Source organism: Rhodnius prolixus, unplaced genomic scaffold (assembly GCF_049639745.1).
Source record: "Rhodnius prolixus isolate KJV_2025 unplaced genomic scaffold, Rpr scaffold_5, whole genome shotgun sequence".
NCBI classification, from domain to species: domain Eukaryota; kingdom Metazoa; phylum Arthropoda; class Insecta; order Hemiptera; family Reduviidae; genus Rhodnius; species Rhodnius prolixus.
Genome location: NW_027411624.1, coordinates 32,926,140 through 32,935,281, shown reverse-complemented (window position 1 = coordinate 32,935,281; position 9,142 = coordinate 32,926,140). Strand labels below are relative to the sequence as shown.

The window sequence follows — 9,142 nt, the reverse complement described above, 5'->3', positions numbered from 1 at the left end:
GCCCGGCTAGCTCAGTCGGTAGAGCATGAGACTCTTAATCTCAGGGTCGTGGGTTCGAGCCCCACGTTGGGCGTTAATTTTTTTCTTAAGTTGCTTTCAATTGCAATTTATTTTAATTATCAAGAAAACTAACTATGGTTATTTTTTGAGCAATTCTTACAAAAAAAAAAATCTATTATTTGTTAATGCTCCTAAGACTCTACCATTCCGCAGTTTACTTAATAAAATTTTCTTGAAGCAGTGCGAAGAAAATCTCTGAAAACCACAAATTTTATTTTTTAAAATGGCACTTCCTTTCGTGAGAATTTAAAAAAAAATTAAACTTACATACTGAATTTCTAATAATATTATTTAGGTAATGAATCCTGCATCCAACTTAAATGATACTTTTAGAAAGATTCAACTCCAATCTTACTTTAGAAGATCTTTCTGGTAAAAATTCAATAATTAAAAGTTATATAGGGAAGGGATTAGCTCAGTGGTGTGTATACTGGATTCCAAAGCGGAGATCATGGGTTCGAATCCACTTACTGGTCTTTAGATTTTCTCTTCCTAGGAGCTTTTTATAGCACACTGTCCGGTGATCGACAGTGTTGTGTTGTCTGGAATAAGATACAAGCTTTTCTCAACAAGCCAATTCACGCCTCTACCAACAGATAGTGCAAAAATCTAAAAATTGACTAAAAATGGCGTTAAGAAATTCACTGATTGAAGTTTACAGCCAATTGTCCTACAAATCTCTATTAATCTATTGTATCTCCTTGTTACGACTTACAATGTCTTCATCACTGACTTCCCACTCAATATAACAAACATTCAAGTGTATTTGTCTTAACACTAAAAACTAAGGAGGCAGAATGAGTTCCTTTTGTTTAAAAATTTCACTAGCAATTACATGTTCTGTTAAATATGAATCTTTCATTCTAAACCTACATAAATAATGGCAGATGATTTGAAGGACAAGAGGTGTCAAATAAATAATCTTTTAGTAGGAAAGTTGAAGATATTTTATTATAGTGTTGACAAATAACAATGGTACAAATAGGCAGGGGTTCTGGCTTCGCTGTCAGGTATGTTTACTTGCTAATCTTAAACAGCTGGTAATACACTCTTTTAACTAACATTTCTAGTTTCCCTCTCCACAAAACCACACAGTACACTGTTCAATGTTCACTTATTATTCTATAGTAGTGCTGTATATAGTACTACTTCTCTACGCCATCAGTTGAAAATAGACCGCCCACTGCCTAATTGGGTCAGACAATACTCTACCAAACCAACCCCCTTATTGACCTCGCTGTACTCTATCTTTAAATAACACCAAGGGAAAGAGAACTCTTTTAGTTATTCACACTCCTATCCCTAATTACATGCAATATCGGCTGTACACATCATAATTATTATAGTAGCACATACAGGCATTTGTCAAAATTAGGTATTTGGTTTCATAAACAATAATTAAATGATGTGTATAAGAAGAATGCAATTATTTTGCAGTTTACTTTCACTTCGCTTGTTAAACAAAGGAAGAATTTTTTTTTTAATTGGGCAATTTAGCATCACCTCAAAATATGAATTTGGCTGATTGGTTTTAACTTAGGTTTACAACCGATAATATTCTCCATCGCCTTTTATTGGACTCAAAAGAAATGGTTTAACTGGAAAACAAATGAAACCATTTGTGTTGGTATTATAAAAATCCACCTCTCAGTTGGATCACTAAAAGTGGCATACGGTGTTTCAATTGTTGATTCCTTCTCTTCATATTTTGTGTTTGCAAGCATTTTTAGTTGCTTTTATTCTGTGCAAAGGAGATTTGGTTGGGCGAGCATCGTCGTTGTGAGTCTAAGGAAGTAAATTACTGAACGAATTACAGCGTGTTTTTAGCGTTCTGACAAATGTTATATCGTTAAAGAAGAGCCCATGAAGCACATGAGAGAACATCGTAATGGCTTTTGACCACAAGTCCGCTCCGAGATCCACACCTTTGTTGCTGTGATACTTATGTCTATTAACAAAGTGAAGAGCTGATTGCCTCTCTCCCTACTAACTCCATAATGTCCATCTTTCAATAAAACTCTTTAATCATTTGTTTAGAAATTAAATGACATACTTGAATTATAATCTGGAGTTATTAATTCAAATTCGTGTTTATTGAAAGGTTAATTCATAGCTACATGTAATTATACTTTCTAGTTTTGTTAGAGATAGACAGAAGACCTGCCCTGGTGGCCCATATTTAATCACATTCCAATTTTTATGTTCTCAGAGTGAGTAAAAACCACTTTTATTCTCCTCTGATAGTGTTATTCATACAGTTCCTGGTAATTGAAGAAAATTCAAGCGTAATGAAAACAGTAGAAGCTTAAAGTCGCAGAAACTAGATGACAACAAACATAATGCATTCATGGGTGGGAAGCTTCAGTAATATGTCTGTTCGCAGTAACTCTGAATAAAGTGATCTCATTCACAACTGTAAAAACCACAATGAATGTACGCTAAATGGTTGTATTATTTTGAAATACATAAGCATGAGTACATTTCCAGTAAAGGAAAGGATGAATACAGACTGACAGATTGGACGGCTGTGTTGACATAAGAGATGAAAATGTATACATCTCCCCTCTCAGTATGCACTCAGATCATCCTTTACTTTTTCTTTTTTTTAGCCAAGTAATAAAAAAAACTGGTTACATTAAATCTAGATAATGGCGACTGTTTTTTTATGATGATAATTTACCATATTTTTAAAAGTGCTCAACCAGAAACAATCAGAATCTCAAAACTTTTAAATTAGCTGCTCAGAATTAAATTGAGTGCGATGCTAATACGGACATGATTTTTTTTCTTTTAATTTTCAAAGATGTGATTAATTTTCAGCAGATTTCAGCTACATATCATTCCAAATATTTACAATTCTATGTTAAAAATGTTATTGAAGTTTCAGGCTAAGGTTTATGAATGGATCGAGATTATAAGAAAGTTTAAAATAGAGCATTAAATAGATATTGTCACTATAAAAAGTTCTAAATCTGAAATCTAAAACTATTGACCAATTTCTGATGTAACTTAAATTTTAGTTATCACTTGGAGAACATCCCTAAAACCTAAGAACATTACTCCTAAAAAATATTACATTTTTAAATTAGCAGTAACTTACTGGTGTGTTGTCAGGTGTCATTCCATGAAACAGATACTCTATAAGATTCTGTAATTTGTATCAAATACATTTTATTGTAAACTACATTATTAAAATATATCCTAGGAAGAATAAATAAAAATTGAGCTTATTGGTTTGCATGTAACTTATTAACCATCTTCTGCCATCTAGTGGCTGCTTTGAAAACTAATAAGTTTATCTAGCTATTAGAATTATAAAATTTAAAAATTAAAAACCAATTTGATTATGAACAAACTATTGCATGAAGTAAGAAATAACAGGTAGTTAAAATAATTATTGACATTGTTTTAACAGGATTATAAAAAATTAAATTTATAAAAATTAAATATTATTACTATAAGACTGGTGAGAACTAGTCTTTTAGCTTTATCTCTCTATAAGGTTCTAAAGTAAATTTGCTTATAGAAAAGGCTATTCTGAAAACGGTAGAATATTTAGAAAACTGGAACTAGAGTTGACAGATTGTCGAATTCTCATAAGATTTTGTCGGGTTACTAGAGAAGTATCTATAGGAATTTGAAGTTTCTTTAAGGATTTCTCTGCGTGTCTCTCTCTCATTTCCTCTCACGCCTTGTTACGACTGCACTTTCAAGCCAAACTTTTTCCAACATCAAGGATTTGAAAATATTTGTTGGGACAATTCAATTACGAAAATCTAGAGAAATCTACACGAATCTAGCAAAAAGCAGATATATTGAAGATGTTTCCTCTAAAAAAGAAGAATGTACATAATAAGGGGGTAAAAAAATGAATAGATGTAGTGAAAAAAGAGAAAGAACTAAACTCTCAGGGCATGCAGAAACAAAAGAATATTCTGTACAATTTGGACAGGTTACCGTGAAACAGGTGGAAGAAGTTAAAGACAGAAACAGAGCGATGGATTACTTGGAGTCCATCTCATGAGATTAGGAATAACAAGTCTTTATGAAACTGTGTGTATTTTTAGAATTCTCTTCATTTTCAAGGTCGTTTCTAAACGTTGTTTTTGAATATTAACATCATGGCCTAAAGGCAAAAAGGAGACAGTTATCAACTTAGTGCAATTGAACTTAGTGTTATTCATTCAATTACCAGAAAACGTATGTCGCACAGTAGCGATTAAAACGCAAAATCTGGCAGAAAATATTACTTTTTTGTCATTGTTTCCGTGTTACATTGAAATTTGTTCTTGTGTGGTTCAAAAACAAGTGTTACAAGTGTGCTCACTGAATTTTTCACACTCTTTATGTACCAGATTTTTTTTTGGATGGATCGAAAAACGAAATTATTAATTTTAAAAACTTTAATTAATCCGTAACTTTCTACTCTTATTTAGTAATTTTTTAAATTGAATATTAAAATACTGCCAGAAGATAGAAAAATGGTGTTTAGATGAGTCTGCTAACAATCAGACCAGTCCTTTCATTACTGTATAACAGCTTCTCTCAACAGATTAAGTCAACAAGCTGAGTTACTGTTGACAAACAGGATAATATCTTGCAATTGGTTTGCGATCTAGCTACTTGCACCTAACTACTCCAGTTGCTGTAATGAGATAGTGTGTGTGGTAAAGTGAGCCCGTGCAATAGACACGTGAATAAATCAAGTCGGAGACAGTGAGGTCGCCACTGTATTCACGAGGTCACGGTCGAAATGAAGGGCTTTTTTTTATTTGTTTAATCGCATTCTAACGAAATTAAGATTAGATACTTTCTTGTCAAGTGATACCACCAATTTTAAAGAACATTTGTCATATTTACGGGTGAATAACCTTTTAAATCTTTTAAAAATTTTGCTTTTAGTTTGTCACTCTTTATTATTAACTTACCTGGTAACTCCTGGTAAGTTGAAGTGTTCTGATCGTTAAATTTTTGAAATAAAGTTTACACAGAACTTGGTTTTAGCCCAAGTTCCGAATGTGTGTTTTTCTTTTTACGTGAAAATAATATCTAGAAGTACAAAGCTCAAAGTTAGTATTTCTGTTTAGTTCTAATGCCGCTTCTATCACCAAGGTTTTAAACAAAATCCGTCCACCAGCAAGTACAACTTTAGTTATACGATTTTTCAGATTTCTCTAAAATGGATCCAACAATTTTCTTCACACATCTGACACTATTTCCTCATGTGAGGTTAAAAGAAAAGAATTCTAGGTTAAAACAAAATTTTAGGGCCCTTTCAATTTTAGGACTTTCAACCTGCCCTTCAACTGGATTAGCAACCTTATCTTAAAGAAATAGTGGACGCAAATAATAGATATAATCTTGATTTGAACTTTTGTTTAAAAAAAACTTTTTAAAAGCTAATAATAATGTAATAATTAGTTGAAACTTAAGAAATCTGTGGATAGTTTTGATAAATAAAGCATATTTTCATTTCTTGATTTAAGGGAGTTCGTAATCATGTCAACTATGAAGTTATGGAGTTATGAAGAGATTCATAGTCACCAAGAGTCTATTGCTGAGGTGTTAACTGGCCTAGAGCATTTAAGCAGGCTCTATTGTTAAATACATACTCCACATGTATGCAATACATCGCCCACATGGAGAAAAAAACTGCAATGACCTCAATCGGCCAACTCAGTAGTTGCATGTGCTTACAGGACTTCCTTTTGTAGAAAAATTATTTAAGCTTTTCTCCCTCACTACTCCCTCTCCTCCATGTAAGTGCGGAATTCTCTCTGATGATTCAACTTTTCTTCTTTCTTACTCATTACTTCCTTCCTTTTGCTAAATTTTAATTTTTTTCTTAACATTGTCTTTTATATCAATAAAGTAACTGTCGCAGCTAAAATATTTTCTGTACATTTTTTCTTTTACTAAATCTACAATTTCGAATTACTTAAAACAATAAAAGCATTCAACTATTAAACTTTAGCTGACAATATTTAAGTTTCTGATCTGCAAAAGAAATGCTCAACCCATATGAGAATGAAAGAATGTTACACAACCTTGTACAGAATGTAGACCAGACGATTATGTTCGCTAATTCAAGGTAACCGCAAATTGTGCACAGAAGTTAGGCACAAAACCAAAACCATTGCAGGTTTATATGTTTATCCCTCCTTTTCTATTGATTAAGAATTGTAGTATTAATTTATTTTCTGTATTTTATGTGAAACAGTAATCAAACCTGTTAAACGAAACATTATAATCACAGTTTTGAGTAAGCATCTCTTGTGTATTGTTTACATGAAAATGGAAATTATATTGTAAAATGATGCTTGAAAAGTGAAGTCTAAAATTAATAGTGTTTTGCTTAAATAAAACTCTGTTCTCATTTATTCAGAACTGACATTCAAAAATACTAAAATTGCGTAAAATTTATAATAAAATACAAACAACTTTGTGTCCCCTTCTGGTTTGTTCTAGATTTTATTGCAAAACTTGTTGGTTTTACTTATTTTGAATATATGCAAAAGAATAAATTGTGCATTTTTCCGCTCTCAGTTTTCTTTGTTCTGTTCCTTATTATAAAATGAAATAACAATAATTAAAACATCCTTTGTGAATCTTTGTTAACAAAGATGGAAGCAGTAATAGTTTTCTGTGGACGAATTAGAAAATATTGGGTCGAATCTAAATTTGTTCTCATAAAATGAACACTTGTTTAAATTGAGGTTCATACTCAATTCTTGCTGAAGCTCCTTCTGATTTGAAAATATGTAAACAAACAAATATCAATTTACTTGACACCTTACTTTTTATAGTCAATTTAACAGTACAAATTACTAAATTATTATTTATAATTCTTTAAAAATCTAGCAATAAAAGAAATGTTACGTTACTTCTTGGAGCACTAAAAGAATTTCGCTTGAGGCTTAACCAAATTTAAGTGAATGCTTAAAATTATTTAATGCATTCAGAGTTTTGTAACTGACTTTGTTCTTTAATGTGTGTATATATCTATTTCTAAATAAAGGCAAATTTTGGCAAATACTTACTTGGCAAATAGTGATTGAAACCGAGTAAAAAAGTCAACTAGGCTCATATTGGCGACAACGCTGGCGACAAGTGTCAATCCTATTACCCACAGATCTACCCTTGAAACCTATAATCGCGAAAATTCAGTTGTTTTTTGTAGAAACTATAATAGAACACTGTAGTTTGCTTTTTGTTGCGATCAGTTGCTTCTGAATAGCGACTCTTGTCACAGACTCTTCCAATTGAAGAGCGGAGTAATTTTAAAACACCTTTTAGGTATGATTTCATTGGTTTGTCATAATTCTGAGTGGTTCTTCATCTCCTCTACAGCCCGAAGCATTGTCTCAGTTTCTTTTTATATAAATACATATATAATATACTAAGATTTGTTGAGGCCTTTGAGTACGGCAACAGAAAGTACCTGATACAGTTATTATATGACGTTGTTTTTGATCTATTGAGACATTCTGAAGATAAGTGGGCGTACACTTGATTAATATGTAGAATCGAAGTCGAAATTCGAAATGACTCCAGAACGTTTGAATTGAAGTGAACTTTTCATTTCATTTATTTAAATTTCTTACTTTTCTTTTTTGTAATTTAGAGAAAGCCTTTATTATTAAAATTGAAAGTTCCATACAGACAACTATTCGTAGGGAATAAAAGATGATAACACAGCATTTTGTAAAGTTTTCCCACCAATTCCGAGAGTTAATAAAGTTTTAGAACTTTAGAAAATAAATTATCAAAAGAATTAATTATTATGAAAGTCCATTTGCCAGCTTACTTGACTAGACTAAATAAAAGACCAACGCAAAGTGCAAGCAGTTGTCCTTGTTACCAAGAGTTGAGTAAGTTTCAACACTTGAACCATATGACAAACTTCATGATACTTGATAACTTCAAAATTATGAGACCTTTTTCTTTAAGGCTTCGTTTACACAATGTTTTGATGCAAGAGAGGCATGTACTTTGCACTTTGTCCCTTGTCTCTTCAATTCACACGAATACTTCAGAAAGTGGCAACAATATTTGGTTTTCAACAGATCAAACTTAGGGAGAAATAGCAACCCCATCTAAAATTTGGCTCTCAAAAAAAGATGGCTACGTTGACTACAAAATGGTTTGAATAGGCATGAAATTCTTTATATCAGTTGAAACTCTACAAGAATAGTGTCGAGATTTAGAATTACAGATCCAAAAAATTATGATCAATTAATCAAAAGAGAATTAAAATATGAGAAAAGTGATTTCAATATGACGAAATTACTATCGGACCAAAACCTTTATTTATCTGAATACTTAATACAGTTCTTGTGCCTCATATCCAAATCTCACAAGCATTCTCGAAACTACAACGAAGCTTTAATTATCACTAGGAAATTCTAGAAAGAGAAAATAAGGAATTACTAGCAAAAGATGACAAATTTACTTATTGTATCATTTTGCTGAATCTCTATGTCCAAAACTATCCGACTAATAGTATACAGGGTGAACCAGTAAGCATTGTCCATAGGCCTACTGTGTGTAGTACATCTAAAGTTGAGTTCAATGACGTATTGGCCAACTTCATATTTTCCTCTGTTCTTGTGTGTCGTCACTTTAAAGTTTTTTTCTAAAATCATTACTTTTTTCCAATAAAAATGTTATTACTCAGAAAGTTTTAGTCCCAATTCGATTCTGATGACACGGTTAGAAAGACAGATAAATTTTCTAAAAATTGACATCATTTTGAAGCATAAATTAATCTCCAAACAGCCTCAATCTTCCTCAAATAAAAGTAATCGAAATTTTTTAAGAAAACTCATTAAGCCCTTATGTGATCATTATCAGACCTAGGTGCTGGCACTTTTTATAAAAAGTTTCCTTGTTTAATGAGCTTTCAAACGATGTATTATTTTCCATGATTCCTTTTATCTTCGTATGATAAATTACGTTTGTTTTACCAGAAAACCTGTTCACGAGCACTCAACAGTTTATGGTACGATAGTAAATTTTGAAACCAAAGTAACAGATAAGTGAAGTTTATTTGTAAGGCACCTAGTTGTACTGGTTAATACCT

General features: G+C 31.8%; 1 non-coding gene across 1 annotated transcript; it reads left to right on the top strand.

The window, feature by feature from the left end:
* Positions 1–73, top strand: TRNAK-CUU (transfer RNA lysine (anticodon CUU)). Its single transcript has one exon. It is a non-coding gene; the product is annotated as a tRNA-Lys (tRNA).
* The last annotated feature ends 9,069 nt before the right edge of the window (positions 74–9,142 follow it).